This window comes from Mauremys reevesii, linkage group 4 (genome assembly GCF_016161935.1).
Source record: "Mauremys reevesii isolate NIE-2019 linkage group 4, ASM1616193v1, whole genome shotgun sequence".
NCBI lineage: Eukaryota > Metazoa > Chordata > Testudines > Geoemydidae > Mauremys > Mauremys reevesii.
In genome coordinates, this window is record NC_052626.1 from 128,566,622 (window position 1) to 128,583,611 (window position 16,990).

A 16,990-nucleotide genomic window follows, 5' to 3' on the forward strand; every position below is an offset into this window, starting at 1 on the left:
GACCTTCTTTGTAAAGTACTTTGAGATCTATGGGTAAAAGTGCTATATATGAACTAGATGGCATATTACCTCTTCCTGGATTGTGTATCTGGTTTGACACACCCCCATCTGACCCAGTTACAGAAAATCTAGTTGAGTTGTGTCCACGCCAGCAGCTCATTGCACCACACAGTCATCACGTGTCAGCCAGATTTAGAGAATCTACAGCCTCACTGCCTAGTCACAGCTGCAGCATTGCATACTGGGAATCTGGGCACCTACCCCATAGCGCCTCGAAGGATGCAGAGGCCAGAGTGCAGAGAGAGTGCATGCACCGGCAGCCTGGGGGCAATGCATTCTGAAATGTTCTATGGCATGAAGGGCTGGGAGGCAGGATGTCTACTAGCAGAGTATCAACCACATGGTGTGGGGGCACAAGCCCATGTTTAGAGCCAGCCCTACTACTAGCTGGTTAGAGCCTCAGTTTCAAGTCATAGCAGAAACAGGGTCTTACTCTAGAGGGTTGGGAGGTGGGGTTGGGTGGGGTGGAGGGAACAACCATTCCCGTGTGCTCTGGCATCAGGAAACTGGAGCCAAGCAGCAATTTCCAGGGAGGAGTGGGAGACTCAAGATCTGCAGATACAAACACTTTTGCTTTCCCCATCAAGGGAAAGATAGAATAATGGTCACATGCTGGGCTGAGTTCAGTCTCCTTGGCTTATTAACCTGCATCAGCAAGGCAAGAGTGCCACATGTGATCAGAGGGCGGGAGAATCTCCCTTCTGGGGAGAAGCTGGAGAATTCCACTGCCAACATTCACTTTGAACTAGAGTACTCCACTATCCTACCCCATATTTTGCCTGCAGAATACCCCTAAACCTAGCATGGAACTACACCTACTAGCATCTACAGGGTTTTGCACTTAAAAGCGCTGGTCAAATCTGGATTCAGTTCCTGGCTGCGCCACAGACTCTGTCTCCTTGGCAAAGTCCCTTAATCTCTCTCTACCTCAGTCCCCTGTAAAATGGGAGGACAAGCCTTCTGTTTGCCTTGTGCCTTTGTTTGCCTTGTGCATTTAGACAGTTTTTTGGGAACAGGGACGGTCTCTTACTCTTTGTACATACAGCACCTAGCACAATGGGGCTCCGATCTCGACTGGAGCCTCTAGGTGCTACTGCAATACAAATCAACTCAGTGGGAGTTGAGTCCTCGGCCCTTCAGAGTCTGGCCCCCACTGTTCCCTATTCATTGATGGCCCATTCCCACTGCCATTCAAGCTAATTGCAAAATCTCTTATTAACTTGAATGGAAGCAAGATCACCTCCTGGTTATTAAATTCCTGGGACCAAATTCCTCCCTGGTGTCATTCCATTGACTGCCATAGTTACACAAGGGATGAATTAGGGCTGTAATGCCTACCCCGTTAACAGACACGAAGACGTGGCATGAAATTTAAATTAAATAAAGAGACACTTTTCTAAACAAATCCTTTCCCAAAGAACCAAAACCAGCCTTCATTACAACAACTCAATTATACACCAGGCTGAGCCTCTGTACATTCTAGGAGACAAGAAGTTCACTAAGTATTTTATGCTTCATTCAAATTATAATTTCCCTTCAATGCAAGTGGAAGGCTCAGCTATCAAAATACATTTCCCCCCAACACTGTTCAGAAAACAAATTGTAACAGCTTTAATCCAGCTGTGGAATTGTCACTTGCATATTGACAACTTGCTATTCTCCTCATTGTAGGGCAGCTTTGTTGACTGGAGAAGTCTTGGGGAATGTAACAAGGGATGATCACCTTTCTATAGGGTCTTAAGAGCCATTGTGTAGAGTTTAATAGAGAATTCTATCCCCATTGTAGGGTGAAATCCTAACCCCCTTGATGTCAATGAGAATTTTGCTATAGGATTCACCCAGAGGATGGTTGCCCAAAGCCTGCAGAAAGAATCTCATTCTCTATTCAGCTCCAAAAGACTTAATTTTTACAGATTCCTACTAAACTTCTGTAGAGCCTTCTTGCCCCCATCCCCTCCTCCATTAAAATTCTATAGTATTTTTTCCTCTCTGGAATGGACCTTGACTCCCCCACTACACAGTCCAGGGAGTCTCTGAGAGACCTGGCCTCGAATTTGCCAAAGTACCTAGTGATTTCTGGCACTCAGCTCAAGACACCTTACAAGGACCTGATCTTCAGAGAGTGGGTGTTTAGCTCTGTGCTAATCCAGCTACTTTAAAGGTTGCCTCAAGTTGGGCACCCAAAATCAATAGTCACTTTAGAAAATTCAGGCTTTTGTTTTGATCCAGTGGAATCTAGCTTCTTGTGGGACAAGCTGGGAAACTTAGCAAAATAAATAAAACAAGACTGAATATCAGACTTGACTATTGCATTAGTCAGGAAGGCGACTGAGAAACTGCCATGAAGGATTCCATTGTAAATTATCCCTCAAGGATTTCAGATCAAATTTACCCAGTTTACAAGTCACAAATTGCTTTTTCTAATGGCCAGTGCTTGCAACCACCACCTGGAAAATGAAAATCCAGTTCAGCTGCCTTTCACATTCCCAGGAATAAAGATTCTGCTGTCAGGAATAGAGTTAGGTAAAGTTTTCCAGATGAGACTTTTTTGGGGAGTAGGAAAAAAAGTGTAGATTTTGCAACACCAAAACATTAAGCGAATTCAAGGTAGTGTTGCCAAATAGTTTCAGTAAAACAAAATCCTTTAAAAAATTGCCTTTCAACTTTTTTTGAAATGTTTAGATTTTTTGGTTCAAAATAAATAGCTTTTCATTTCAGAATTTCTTTTAAGTTAAACACACCCTAAAACATTTTAAAAATTCAAATGGAAATGGTGGTTTGATTTGATTCCCCACCCTACACCCCCTGGAATTCCCAGGGAACCAAAACTTAAATTCTTTGCCCATCACTAGTCAGGACATGGCAGATAATTGTGATGAGCATGCACAAGGTCGCCTAGAATCCAGTGGCTCTGTGTTCCCTCTGCAGGACTAACAGGATCAAGTGCCTATTTAAGACCAGTAAAAGGAGATGTGACCCAAGGCATGTCCACTCTGCAATCGGAGGTGTGACTGCAGCGTGGGTAGACAGATACAAATAGTAGCAAAACCATGGCAGCACCGGCAAGGAATGCCAGTGTTCCAGCCCAGGCTGTTTTTAGCAGAGCTAAGTAGATTAAAACAAGCGTGGGGATGTCCGCCTGAGCTGCAGTCACACCTATGACTGCAGTGTATCCAGACCTGTAGACACAGAGGTGGAGTAAGAATGGGACCTATTTAGGACCATATCATCCCCCAATCAACAGAATATGTTTGGTTGAAGTATGGGAGAGGATGGAAATACACATTAATAGCCCACAGCTCCTTTTCCTCCCCCTCTACACAAGAATCTCATTCCAATCCGTGTCTCCAATCCTTCAGCCCAAGTGCAGCCTTTTGAACTAACATTTTTCAAATGGCAGGTGCAATGCCTGAAAAGGCATGCCGCCCTGCCTACCACACCTAACTTGCTCTCCCATCCCTCCCCAGTACATGTTCCTTCTGGGGTGAGGGAAGAATCCCAGATCTCTATTCTCAGGCCATTACCAGGCACAGGCCAAAGTGTCGCTCCTACTTCTACCTCCTTCTCTTGAGCCCGTTGAACTCAGCAGAAAGTCTCCGAAGACAGTTCAATGGGATCGGGCTCCTTGGCAGAAGGCCAAGGGCTAAGAGTGATTTTCAGCCCTGTTTTCACCAAGGGCCTGTGCAGAGCACCCATTCATTTCAAAGGGCTCTGATTCAGGATGTAAGGTCCAGATCTTCAAAGACATTTAGGCTCCCAACTTCCACTGAAATAAAATACTTTCAAGATCTGGGCTAAAATTCATTACTTTCCAAATGCGGAAACTGAGGCAAAGAGGCAAGTTAGTCGCAGAACCTGGAAGAGACCTCAATGCCCTGCTTCCCAGAAGCCTGTTCTAACCACTAGATCATGCTCCCTCTTAGTCTACAGGACAGTAATAGTGACCATTGACTGCTTTGCAGCTGACCTATGAACTTAGTGTCTCCCTCCCCATCTGCTGGTTTTCATAAAAGCAGCTACTTTCCCATGCTTACATGGTGAGGTCACCAGATTTCACGTTCTTTACAGAAACCCATTAGACTTCCTCACCTCACCACCTCAAAAGGCCACAGGAAATTCTCACTAATTTTCTGGGGAAAAGAATTTACAGGTAATTTCCTGTCAAAAGTCCCTGTCTATAAATACAATCAAGACAAGACTGACAAGGCAAATAGTGCTTTTTCCTCTGGAATTATTCAGTTCATCACTGCCTTTTGCCTTCCTTAGTTTACTTTGTTTAGTTCAGTCAGGAAGCTAGTACCAATAAGCTAAGTGATTTCAGGCAACAGCAGGATTTTGACAAACTCCTCCTGAAACCTTTCAAAACCTGGACTCTGACATCTTTCCTGGGGCTTGTACACACCACCACTTACATCTGTATTAAGCCACCCCCCACCCCCCCAGGCAACAGTTATATTGACTTAAGGCCCCATGTAGACAGTGCTATGTCAGCATACAGTGTTTCTGTAGCACTTCTAGTGTAGACTAGGCCTTGTTTCCCCACCTCCCTCCCAATTTCACCACTAAGCCACAACAAAAGTGTGACGGGTTAAAATGCAGCACATGGTAGGTTTCTTTATCTGCAGATTTAAAGGTTGCAATCCCTGAGACTGAAAGTTCACGTGCTGCTCTCGTCGCTGGCCCAGAAGCACCTCTTTTCTGCCGGAGGAAGAGGAGAATTAAAGGCCGGGTTTTCAGAAGGTGCTGAGCACCCTCATCTCCTGGTGGCCTCAAGTGGAGTTTTGGCAGCTCAGGAGTTCTGGAGATCGAGCCAGAATGAGGCTCCATGTATACGGAGTCCTGCCGCTCTCCAGGCTGCTCTGCCCATCTGTCTCAAAGGGAGGAAGCATTTTGCACCTTAACCACCAAGAGCTACTGCTCAGGGAGGAGTCACCCTCGGGGACTGATGGAATTTTGAAATGTCCCCCATGATGAAACTAGACTGAACAGAGCTCTAACAACAGCTCTTTGGGTAGGGCACAGGGCTCAGTGAGAGCTCCGTGACAGACTCCTTGGGCAAGTCACTTGGGCCTAGATCCTCAAAGGGATTTAGGTGCCTAAGGGCACATCTACACTTAAAATACAGCACCGAGGCTGCTGCTGCGCTTGAAGATGCTCTAAGCCGACAGCAGAGAGCTCTCGTGTCAATGTAGCTAATCCACCGCCCCGAGACACAGTAGCTCTCCTCCTGACAATGTTACCTACATGGGGGTGGGGGTGTTAGGTCAGTATAATTGTCACATGGGGTGTGGATTTTTCACACCCCTGAGTGACAGTTATATTGGTAAGTCTGTAGTGCAGACCAGCCCTCACTGACATTGATTTCAATGGGAGTTCGGAGCTTAAGTACTTCTGAGGATCTGGACCTCAATCCCTCTGCGCCTGAGAGATCACCCTCTCCTGGGCCGAGAGAGGAATTTGCTTCCAAGATTTATTAGCTTCTTCATTTTTTAAAAAAAAATCTTCGTTGCACATAAAAATGCTGTTTACAAGCAATGAAATAAAAAAAGCAAATAAAAAGATTGGGCTGTAAAAGAAAACTGTTTCAAAGCAGCCAAATGAGATCCAGAGCGACAATTCAATTACACACAAGATTAGTGTCGTTCCATCTACAGAGCCCAACGTTTCTTACTGTGGTTTTGAACTCGGTTGAGATGATAGCTTCATAAAAATACAAGTCTGATCAGAGAGAAATGGCGTGGAGAAGCAGGAAAGGAAAATGTGAGTGAAAAGAAAAAACCTTGTCCATATTGAAAAAAATTCACAATTTCATTTTCCCCCAAGTGTTGGCTCCATATTCATGATGGGCAACATTTTTTTGGTGTATTGATCAACAGTTAGAGGTTTAGCTACTTTTGTGTTGCTTCCCTATAACTTCTGCAGGCGTTTCAATTGGAAAATTTTATTTTTCCTTCATCTGCTCTGTGAGAGTAGAATTGCCTCCTTATCCCATCCCTGTGGTGGTCAATCCCATGACAGCCTGCCTGGAAATCATTCAGTGAGCCTACTGGACTGTTATTTTTCATGGTCAATTGCAATTGACCGTCTTGTTCACAGGAACCCTCTCCCAGGAAGAAACAGCATGTGATGTTTGCAATGAACTTGCTCTTAGGATAATGTCAAACACTGAAAGGGAAACACTCTGTATGATATACTTCATCATTGTACATTCAGGGGCAAGAGTCAGGATCTGATTATTAGTAGCTATTAATTGTATTGTGGTGGCATCTATGGCTCCCACAGTTTTTCTAAGTTCTATACAAACAAAAGGACAAAAAGACTGTCCTGGTCCTGAAGATCTGCACTAGGAATGATTCTGGGGTCAATTCTCTGGCCTGTGCAATTCAGGAGGTCAGACTAGATTCCAGTCTAAAGTACTTTTGCTATCTGCTAGTTCTACCCACAGATCCCACTACTGACCTGGGGAGGCCCATCCAATTGGTCTCCAGGGAGGAGAGGGGAATTTTAACTGTCTCGTTCAGCTGTTGAATTGGGGCTTCTTAGGATAGTTCCACTACTGGAGTTTTACATGGAGGTTCAAGCTGGAATTGTGCAAAGCTGTGAATGTAAAAAAGTTAGCAAAAAGTGAGAGCACAGACTGGGGATGAGGGGCACAGAGGCAGCGATTCCCAGTGTGGGTAAGGGGGGGTGTTCAGAGACAGCCCCCCTAGAGTCACAGGGAATGGCACTTTGGGGCAACACTTTCCTTTCAAATAAAAGGTAGGGTTGAATCAATTTAATAGACAGTCCTCAAATTAAGGACATATCAGATATTAAACTGATAAGAATAGATACAACTTAAAACAATGTTTGTATGTCACGGTCCAAGAGACACAGACAAGGCTTTCATCTCAGGGCCAAAAGACCAAAACCATCAAGACACTTGATCATAGGCTTTGATAGGCCAAGAGACTACTTGCACTTTGATCTTCGCAGGGTAGTTTGCTCAGAACAGCACCCCAGACACTTAAGTGGTTGGGAGAGCAGGGCTAAGTCTGCAAAAAGGGCAGGGAAGAGGGTGAGATCAGCCTTATAGGGGATTAGCGCTGGTGGAAAATTTGATAGAACAGTTTTCCATTGGAAAATGCAGTTTCCATTTTAAGGAAACATTTATGAAAAATGAATCTATTTTGACAAAATTTGATGGGAGAAAGCCTAAACAAATCATTGAAACTATCACTTGCATTAGGCTGCTCTATTATATTAAATATTGATTCATCTATATTTATGTGTTCTTAGATTCTATAATAAGATATTTAACATTCGGTTTCATATGTTTTGACATTATCAAAATGAAACATTTCAATGTTTCCAAATCAATTTGGGGGAGTATTTAAATTTCAACTGGAATAAAGATTTCATAATTTTCCAATCAACAGAAACTCCATTTTCAGACCAGCTCTGCTGAGGATGCTGCTCCAGACTGACACCCCTGAACACCTCCCTGCCCTCACCCCCATATTAAAAAAATCAAACCCACGAAACAGGGGGTGAGGGAATCATTGAGGACGACAATAACAATTTGCTTGGCATACGATTTAAGTTGTCCCCTTTACCCTCTCAAAGGTGCAGGCCTGAGCTGAATGGAGCAGACGGGCAGGAGTGTATTTTAGAGAGGTAGCGCCATAACACATGCTCAGTTATGTAGGCTTTGCCGGCCCAGGCACTTTTCCTTTAATGAGCTATAGTTCTGAGATGCTGCTCAGCCTTGGGGTGCCCTGCCAACACTGGAGCACAGTAAGGAGAGGAAAGAAAGTAGGAGGTGCCTTCCAGTCCCATTGGATACAGAAAATTTCATGGAAGAACAGAGAACAGCAATAGCAAATATATTGCTCCAGTACAGGGACCATCCCTCTCCAGCAGGGCTGGGTCTTGGGGGAAAGCTAGGGGCTTGGTGCAATACACCTGGTAAGGAAGAGGAATGTTGTGACTAAGGCATGGGAGTGGGACTCAGAAGACCCAGCTTCAAATCTTGCCTTTTCCACAGACAGCTTGGGCAAGCCTCTTGATCTCGCCACACCTCAGTTTCCCTTCTGTACAAATGAGAATCATTCTGAGTCTCATCTACTTAGGGCACTGTGTTCCTCTGTGGTTTTTACAGCACCCAGCACAGTGGGGACTCAATCTGAGCTGGTGCAGTAAGCGCCACAGTAATTTAAATACTACCTGCAAAAAATTAATGGTTTGAAGGGCAGGTGTGGGAATGGAAGAGCCTGTGAAAGGAGTGAAAGATAGAGAAGCATTTTTTAAAAAAGCAGCAGCCTAACCTCCCAGGAAATTGATTTAGGAAAATTGCAGGCATCTCCTAGGAACTAGAGGCCAAGCTCCCCTCTTTAGGAGCAATTTTTAAGCCTTTTCATTGAGTGCTTTGTAAAAAGGGGAAGGGGGAGAAAAAAATAAACTGATGTCTCTTCCGATAATTCGTGAGGGCTCCACATGCATTGTAAATATCTGCCTTTATCCAACAGGCAATTTGCTGAATTTCACAGACTGCTTTTGTATTGCTATTTGCCAAGCCACGGTCTCAGCGGAAATCTCGCCTGGTTTAATGCTCTCTTTCTCACTCTGCATAATTGCCCGGTGCGATTTGCTCCCTGGAAAGGTTACAGAAGGAAGAGGGGGTGGAGGAAGGAGGACTTGGAGGGAGAAAAGAAGACGCAAGATAGGGAAAGCTGACAGTATTTGAAATTCAATTGCTTTTGAGCCAAGAAATGCAGCAGTGAAGCAAGCACCAGCCAAGCACACCTCTCCCCCACACCCATCCTATTAAGGCAATCAGATGAGAGGAAGAAAGTATCGGGACACGTGAGGGGGAGGTCCACCAGCGGAGAAAAAACAAGTGCTGCCAGCAGAGCAAAAAAAACACAAGTGCTGCCGGTGGAGTGAAATATCGGGACAAATTGCATCCCGACCAAAGATTGGAACAAACACCTAAATATTGGGATGGTCCTGATTTTATCAGAACATCTGGTCACCCTATGTCCCATCCTAAGGGTTGGAGGCCTTTCTTGCTGCCCCATAGAAGCATCACTAGAGCAAATGGAAGAGACAGCCTAATGCCCAGTGAAACAAGAGCCACCTTGGATTCTATAACAGGGGCTTGGTCTTGGGCTGGAGCCCCACTCGAGGGGACTCAGGTTATTTCCCATTAGGAGCAAAAGGTGGCTGCAGAGAGGGGGACGCTCAAGTGACACTGTAGAGGGAGAGGCTCCTGCAGGGAAGACCCTGAGCCCAGGGGAATTGCTCCAACTAGGCAGGGCTGGAAGCAGCCTGCAGAGACAGGAAGGCCTGACCAGAGCAGGGGAGTTCGGGCTATCCCCAAGCTTAAGATTTGTGTGTAGTTTTGAACTTTAAGGTTATAAATCAGACCCTAAGGAGGGCCGCTGTGAAGCTGGAAAAGCCCTGTGTGGAGAGGACTAGGGATCCACAAAGTGAAACTGAGGTGAGGGGCTGGGTACAGAGGGGTCCTGAGGTGGCCACTCATCTACAGATTCCACTTGGATTGACTAGAGCCAGCCAAGGGGCATCGTCTGCCCCAAAAGCCAAACTAGAGCATGCTGAGAGGTGCCTCCATTGCCCAGCTGTTCGACCTCACTACACGGTCTCTTAATAGCGAGCTGCTATTTAGACAACGAGTTTGCCATTAAATCTAGCTCACTCGCCTAATGATGCAAAAGGAGTGACTCAGACTACCAGTGATGATAGACCATGCCTATTACATCCATTTACACCTGGTCTCTGCCAAGGTTTGTGCAAAAACATCACGGTGACTAGTGGGTTCAGGAAGTACGAGCCTGATCCAGAGCTCATTAAAGTTCATGGAAAGGTTCCCAGTACTGCAACAGGCACTGGATCAGACCCAGGTCTGCTAAGAATTATACTGAGATCCACCAATTCATTCCACATAAAAAAAATCTAGTGACTTGGGACTCAGGCCTAATCTACACTAGGAAGTGTTACTGGCAAAATTCAACCTTCTTCCCAGAAGTTAGGGGCAGAAGGGACCATTGGCCAGTCTCATCTGAATGAGAGTGAGACACAAGCCATAGACTTTCACCCAGTTAGTGCCATATTTGAGGCTGTCAGTCAGCACAGCCTGGCACGCGTCCACACTGAACCCCTTCTCTTTTGCTGGAATCATTATTCCCCCCTTCTGGAGTGACATAAGCCACCCTAGAGATAGCTCTAGCAGCACAGCAGTGTGAATGCACATGGACCTGTGCTGGTGCAAGACAACTTCCAGCAACAATCCCACAATGCAACAGCACTCCCTCAAGCAAGGATTTGGCTGGTAAAGGTGCTACGGAAGAGTTTATTCCGAGCCCTTTTGCACTCTCCTCCAGCATGAGCTGTTCAGCTAGGCAACACGTCCTCCTCTCACCAGCGTCTTGCCAATGCCCAGGCATCCGTTACTCCCTCCTTTGGCCCCCTCTGTACACTGGTAACACCTGTGGTTCCAGCCAGCGATCTTCTACACTGCCTGGATCACTTCTGCCAAGGTCTTACACTCACCACAAGCAGCACGTAGAGCTGTGCGCTTTCCTCCCCTGCATGGCGCAGGGGTGGAATAGCAAGCCATCTCTAAGCTGCAACAATTCTCCACTCAGGCATCATATGCACTGGGGGGATGGCAGGCACACGGCTGCCAAAGGGGAAAGGGAGACATGGGGGTCTGGGAGAAGCTGGGGAAGTTATGCTGTTGCTCCCTGCCATCATTAATCAGCTGTTCCACTGCTCTCCCTGCTCCCAGCAGAGCATGGAGTCAGCAAGGAGGATGGATCTTCACATGCAAGACTTGCCCTTCTGAAAACAGGGACACAGAATGTTGCAGGCTTGATCCTGAAACACTCATTCCCATCTGCAGGCCTTGCTTCCAGGAATAATCCCTTTAAAAAGGGCAATGGGGCTATCGTTGGGGATAGCTGGATGAGGTGGAGGGGATTGAGGGGTGCAGATAAGGCCTATAGGCCTTACAGAATGAAAGTGAAGTAATGAAGCCACAGAAAGCACAATGCGGGAGGGTGTATAGAGGGATACCAAGAGCGAGAAGTGAAGGGGAAGAGTGAGGGAGAATAAGGGGGAAACCAATGCAAAAGGAAAAAAGAGTAAGAAAGGGTTCAAGCGAGAGAACAGGAGTGACTCAGGAAAGGGGGATATAGAACACAGAAGGAAAGCAACAAACAACGGAAAAACCAGCAGGAGGGCGGGGGAGAACGGCACAGGGGCAGCAGGAGCTGCGGAGACGGCAGGCAGTGTTTATTAATTTTCTGCTTGGCTGCCTTTGGAGCCATAGCTCAGAGATCATGAAGCTGCTACACACTCTATTAAATAATTCAATCTGCGAAGAATCCAAGTGTGTAAGCGAACACTCTTATGTGTCTTAAAATTTAATTGCGGAGCTAAACGAGATTAAGTGCAAGGAGAACATAAAAAGACATGAAAATAGATACTGGGGCTTTTGTTTCTTTAAAAGTCCGAGCCTGAGAAGGAAGTGTTTCCCATTTTTCACTGTATTTCCACTAAACAGCCTGAGCCTCTTTTCATTTCCCCTGTCTGCTCTTGCTCCATTTACAGCTGTGTTCACAAGCAACAGGCTTGCAAATCACTTAATATCCATCCAGGCAGCTCCACTTGTCCTGCTAGGCGCCCAGCGATGGCAGCCTCTCCCTGTGTTTGTAGGGGTTCCAGTCTGCCTGGCTTGCTATGGCCCCCCCAGTCTGCTCCTAAGCACTCTGCTAATTTTCATTTCTCCCACAAGCTGCTGCCGCCCTCTTATTTTCATCTTAAAACAAATTTAGTGCAAGTGAAAGATGCTGGCTTGGCAGTGCTGGAGAGCAAAGCCCATCCACCCACCGAGCAGGTGCAACTGCAGCATAGGCTGCCAGTCAAAGGCCCCTGGTCCCAGGAAACAGCCACAGGGGAATCAGAGGGTCATTGAGCCTCCGTCCATTCAATCACAGCCCTCGCTCTGGTGCTACATGAATGTTACCAACTCCTGCAATTTTGTCACAACACTTGCAATATTTGCTATTCAACTTCAAGCCCCAGCTGCTAGATTCGTGTGATTAGCTGAGAATCTCAGCTTTCAATTAAAAAGAGTAAGTTTCTAGCCCTCTGATTGCTGAGAAAAGCAAGATAAACCCTAAAGGCTCAAAAACTATAAGGCAAATAGATAACACCAAGCTATTTAAAACAATTCTTAGTCACCTGACATGTTTGATTATCTGGGGTTGGCAATACTGCTACCGGAGGGACCAGTTGTGATAGGGACTCCTGAAAATCTGGCTTTCAGAAGAGCTCAGCATGTTGGGGGCTGATCGTTTCAGAAAGCCTGGCCCCTGTTGTGGGTGATGAACTGAGCTGTGCAAGTAACCGCTTTTCCAGTCTGCTGTGCTGACCAAACTCAACAAAATCCTCCTTGCAAAAGGGTTGACCCCCAATGAAATTTGTTTTGGTGAACTGAACCAGTCAAAAATCTAGGCTCCAGGTTCCTGAGCCAGGTCCTCTCCTGGGCGGGTACATGCATCTCCCTCCTGACTGTGCTGTTTCCAGGCTGCATGGTTCCCTGACCAAGCTGTGATATTTCCAGCAAAAAAGAGTCTGCCTAAGCAAGCCTGCTTCACTAGTCTCCTCAAAAACGGTACACAGTGTAATTGCCAAAGTTCACTTACCCCACTGGTCTAAGCAAGCTCATTTATTCTTCAGGTAAAAACATTGCAGAGAAAATATTAAAGACCTACTCATGTTAATAAGCTTAGCCGAGCCCACATTCCCACTGTTCTCAGTGGTGGAAGGTGATGGAAATTGCAGTAGGGGAGGTTTAGGTTGGATATTAGGAAACACTTTCACTAGGAGGGTGGTCAAGCACTGGAATGGGTTACCTAGGGAGCTGGTGGATGTGACGTTGCACTCTATGTAACTGGAATATGCTTCATGCAAAAGGTCTCTTGTAAGGTATCATTACAAAGCTTATAATCTACTGAGTGTGGTCATCCTATTTGAATAAATGTATCATTCTTGTATCTGAAACTAGAAATATGAAATAACTTTAAGGGCTTATTGTAATTATGCAAAGTGTGGGCCATTAATGGTGGTTTGGAATCTTGATGGCTCCCATCAACCAGGACAATTGACTGTGGATGGCTCTGTTTGCAGGCAGGCCTTCCTGTGAGTCAGGCTGGGAGGAATGAAGGCTTGGGGTCTTACAGTGACATGTGATCATGTCACCTGTACTGAACTAGGAACTTTAACCTAGTCCTTTTCCATTGAGAAGAGGGCAGTGGGATCCCAGAGCAGGGACAAAGGATTCCCACCTTATGCAAAAGATATATAAATGGGTGGAACAGAACAAAGGGAAGAGCCATCATGAGGAATCCCCGAGCTACCACCTCAGCTGGAACAAGAGCTGTACCAGGGGAAAGAATTGTGCCCAGGCCTGGAAGGTGTCCAGTCGGGTGTGGGGAGGAGGGAGGGGGGGAACACAACTTACTGAAGCATCTCCAAGGGTGAGATTATCTGTATTCAGTTTGATTAGACAAAAATTCACGTGTTTTATTTTATTTTGCTTGGTGACTTACTTTGTTCTGTCTGTTACTACCTAGAACCACTTAAATCCTACTTTCTGTATTTAATAAAATCACTGTTTACTTAATTAACCCAGAGTATGTATTCATACTGGGGGGGAGGGGCGCAAACAGCTGTGCATCTCTCTATCAGTGTTATAGAGAGTGAACAACTTATGAGTTTACCCTGCATAAGCTTTATACAGGGTAAAACGGATTTATTTGGGTTTAGACCCCATTGGGAGTTGGGCATCTAAATGTTAAAGACAAGAACACTTCTGTAAGCTGCTTTCAGGTAAGCCTACAGCTGTTAGGGGATGAGATTCAGACCTGGGGCTGGATTTGCAGCAGGCTAGTGAATCTGGCTCAAACCAGGCAGGGCACTGAAGTCCTAAGCTGACAGGGCAGGAAAGCAGGGGCAGAAGTAGTCTTGGCACACCAAGTGGCAGCTCCCAATGGGGGGGTTCTGTGATCCAACCTGTAATAGTGGAATCTCCATCCTTAGAGGTTTAAGGCCCATCTTGACAAAGCCCTGGCTGGGATTATTTAGTTGGTGTTGGTCCTGCTTTGAGCAGGGGATGGGACTAGATGACCTCCTGAGGTCCCTTCCAACCCTAATATTCTATAATTCTATGATTCAAACAAGGGCTCTGGCTGGTAATTAGTCCTTCAAACCCCATGGTCACCAGTTCATAACAGCTTTTGCTCAGACCTAGCACACTCAGGGCTGAGAGTCACTGTATCGGTCTTGGGCAGAAACCCATCTGCTGATTATATATTCATGGTTGGTTCCAAGGTGCAACTTCAAAAAAAGATGGATCCTGAGATGGCTCATTTGCATTCCCCTCCTCCCAAACATGCCCTTGGAATAGACTGTCTAGCACTTTGTTTTAAAGAGCCCTAGGGTTATATTAGCCAAACCTTCTCCTTAAAGGAGTTACAAACAATCCCACAGCACACAAAAACATTTCCATAGCTAATACAAGCTCCTAAAATACTTACAGTTTAATCTTATTGAATTCACTTAATTCAGTAAGATTTATGAGGATATAGGAGAGTCTCCTAATCTGTCACAGGAACATAAGAATGGCCATACTGGGTCAGACCAAAGGTCCATCTAGCCCAATATCCTGTCTACTGACAGTGGTCAATGCCAGGTGCCCCAGAGGGAGTGAACCTAACAGGCACTGATCAAGTGATCTCTCTCCTGCCATCCATCTCCACCCTCTGACGAACAGGCTAGGGACACCATTCTTTACCCATCCTGGCTAATAGCCATTTATGGACTTAACCATGAATTTATCCAGTTCCCTTTTAAACGCTGTTATAGTCCTAGCCTTCACAACCTCCTCAGGTAAGGAGTTCCACAAGCTGACTGTGCACTGCGTGAAGAAGAACTTCCTTTTATTTGTTTTAAACCTGCTCCTATTCATTTCATTTGGTGACCCCTAGTTCTTGTATTATGGGAATAAGTAAATAACTTTTCCTTATCCACTTTCTCCACATCACTCATGATTTTATACACCTCTATCATATCCCCCCTTAGTCTCCTCTTTTCCAAGCTGAAGAGTCCTAACCTCTTTCCTCATATGGGATCCTTTCCTCATATGGGACCCTCTCCAAACCCCTAATCATTTTAGTTGCCCTTTTCTGAACCTCTTCTAGCACCAGTATATCTTTTTTGAGATGAGTCCCCACATCTGTACGCAGTATTCGAGATGTGGGCGTACCATGGATTTATATAAGGGCAATAATATATTCTCAGTCTTATTCTCTATCCCCTTTTTAATGATTCCTAACATCCTGTTTGCTTTTTTGACCGCCTCTGCACACTGCGTGGACATCTTCAGAGAATTATCCTGATGACTCCAAGATCTTTTTCCTGACTCGTTGTAGCTAAATTAGCCCCCCCATCATATTGTATGTATAGTTGGTTATATTTTCCCATGTGCATTACTTTACATTTATCCACATTAAATTTCATTTGCCATTTTGTTGCCCAATCACTTAGTTTTGTGAGATCTTTTTGAAGTTCTTCAGTCTGCTTTGGTCTTAACTATCTTGAGCAGTTTAGTATAATCTGCAAAAACTTTGCTACCTCACTGTTTACCCCTTTCTCCAGATCATTTATGAAGTTGAATAGGATTGGTCTGAGGACTGACCCTTGGGGAACACCACTAGTTACCCCTCTCCATTCTGAGAATTTACTATTAATTCCTACCCTTTGTTCCCTGTCTTTTAACCAGTTCTCAATCCATGAAAGGACCTTCCCTTTTAACCCATGACAGCTTAATTTACGTAAGAGCCTTTGGTGAGGGACTTTGTCAAAGGCTTTCTGGAAATCTAAGTACACTACATCCACTGGATCCCCTTGTCCACATGTTTGTTGACCCCTTCAAAGAACTCAATAGATTAGTAAGTCACAATTTCCCTTTACAAAAACCATGTTGACTATTGCTCAACAGTTTGTTTTTCTACGTGTCTGACAATTTTATTCTTAACTATTGTTTCGACTAATTTGCCCAGTACCTACGTTAGAATTACCAGTCTGTAATTGCCAGGATCACCTCTAGAGCCCTTTTAAAATATTGGTGTTACATTAGCCAACTTCCAGTCATTGGGTACCGAAGCCGATTTAAAGGACAGGTTACAAACCTGAGTTAAGAGTTCCGCAACTTCACATTTGAGTTCTTTCAGAACTCTTGGGTGAATGCCATCTGGTCCCGGTGACTTGTTTATGTTGAGTTTATCAATTAATTCCAAAACCTTCTCTAGTGACTTCAATCTGTGACAGTTCCTCAGATTTGTCACCTACAAAAGCCGACTCAGGCTTGGGAATCTCCCTAACATCCTCAGCCATGAAGACTGAAGCAAAGAATCCATTTAGTTTCTCCGCAATTACTTTATCGTCTTTAAGCGCTCCTTTTGTATTTCGATCATCAAGGGGCCCCACTGGTTGTTTAGCAGTGTACTTAAAAAATATTGTTATCTTTGGAGTTTTTGGCTAACTGTTCTTCAAACTTGGCTTTTCTTATTACACTCTTGCACTTAATTTGGCAGTGTTTATGCTCCTTTCTATTTGCCTCACTAGGATTTGACTTCCACTTTTTAAAGGAAGTCTCTCTCTCACTGCTTCTTTTACATGGTGGTTAAGTCACGGTGGCTCTTCTTTTGTTCTTTTACTGTGTTTTTTAATTTGGGGGTATACATTGAAGTTGGGCCTCTATTATGGTGTCTTTTAAAAAGCGCCCACGCAGCTTGCAGGGATTTCACTTTAGTCACTGTACCTTTTAACTTCTGTTTAACTAACCCCCTCATTTGAAGTTTTT

At 45.1% G+C, this 16,990-nt stretch overlaps 1 long non-coding RNA gene and 1 pseudogene across 2 annotated transcripts in view; both read right to left on the reverse strand.

Annotated features, from left to right (window-relative positions):
* The window catches only part of LOC120402959, a 222,326-nt gene that overhangs the window by 118,015 nt on the left and 87,321 nt on the right, over window positions 1-16,990 (reverse strand). The window contains exon 1 of one of the 2 annotated variants that reach the window (XR_005597386.1): window positions 3,585-3,687. The exons of the other annotated variant lie outside the window; for it this stretch is intronic. This is a non-coding gene — a long non-coding RNA (uncharacterized LOC120402959). Of the gene's footprint in view, window positions 1-3,584; window positions 3,688-16,990 lie in introns of those variants that run through there. 2 annotated transcript variants of the gene reach the window in all.
* LOC120405456 lies at window positions 6,754-6,907 on the reverse strand (annotated as a pseudogene).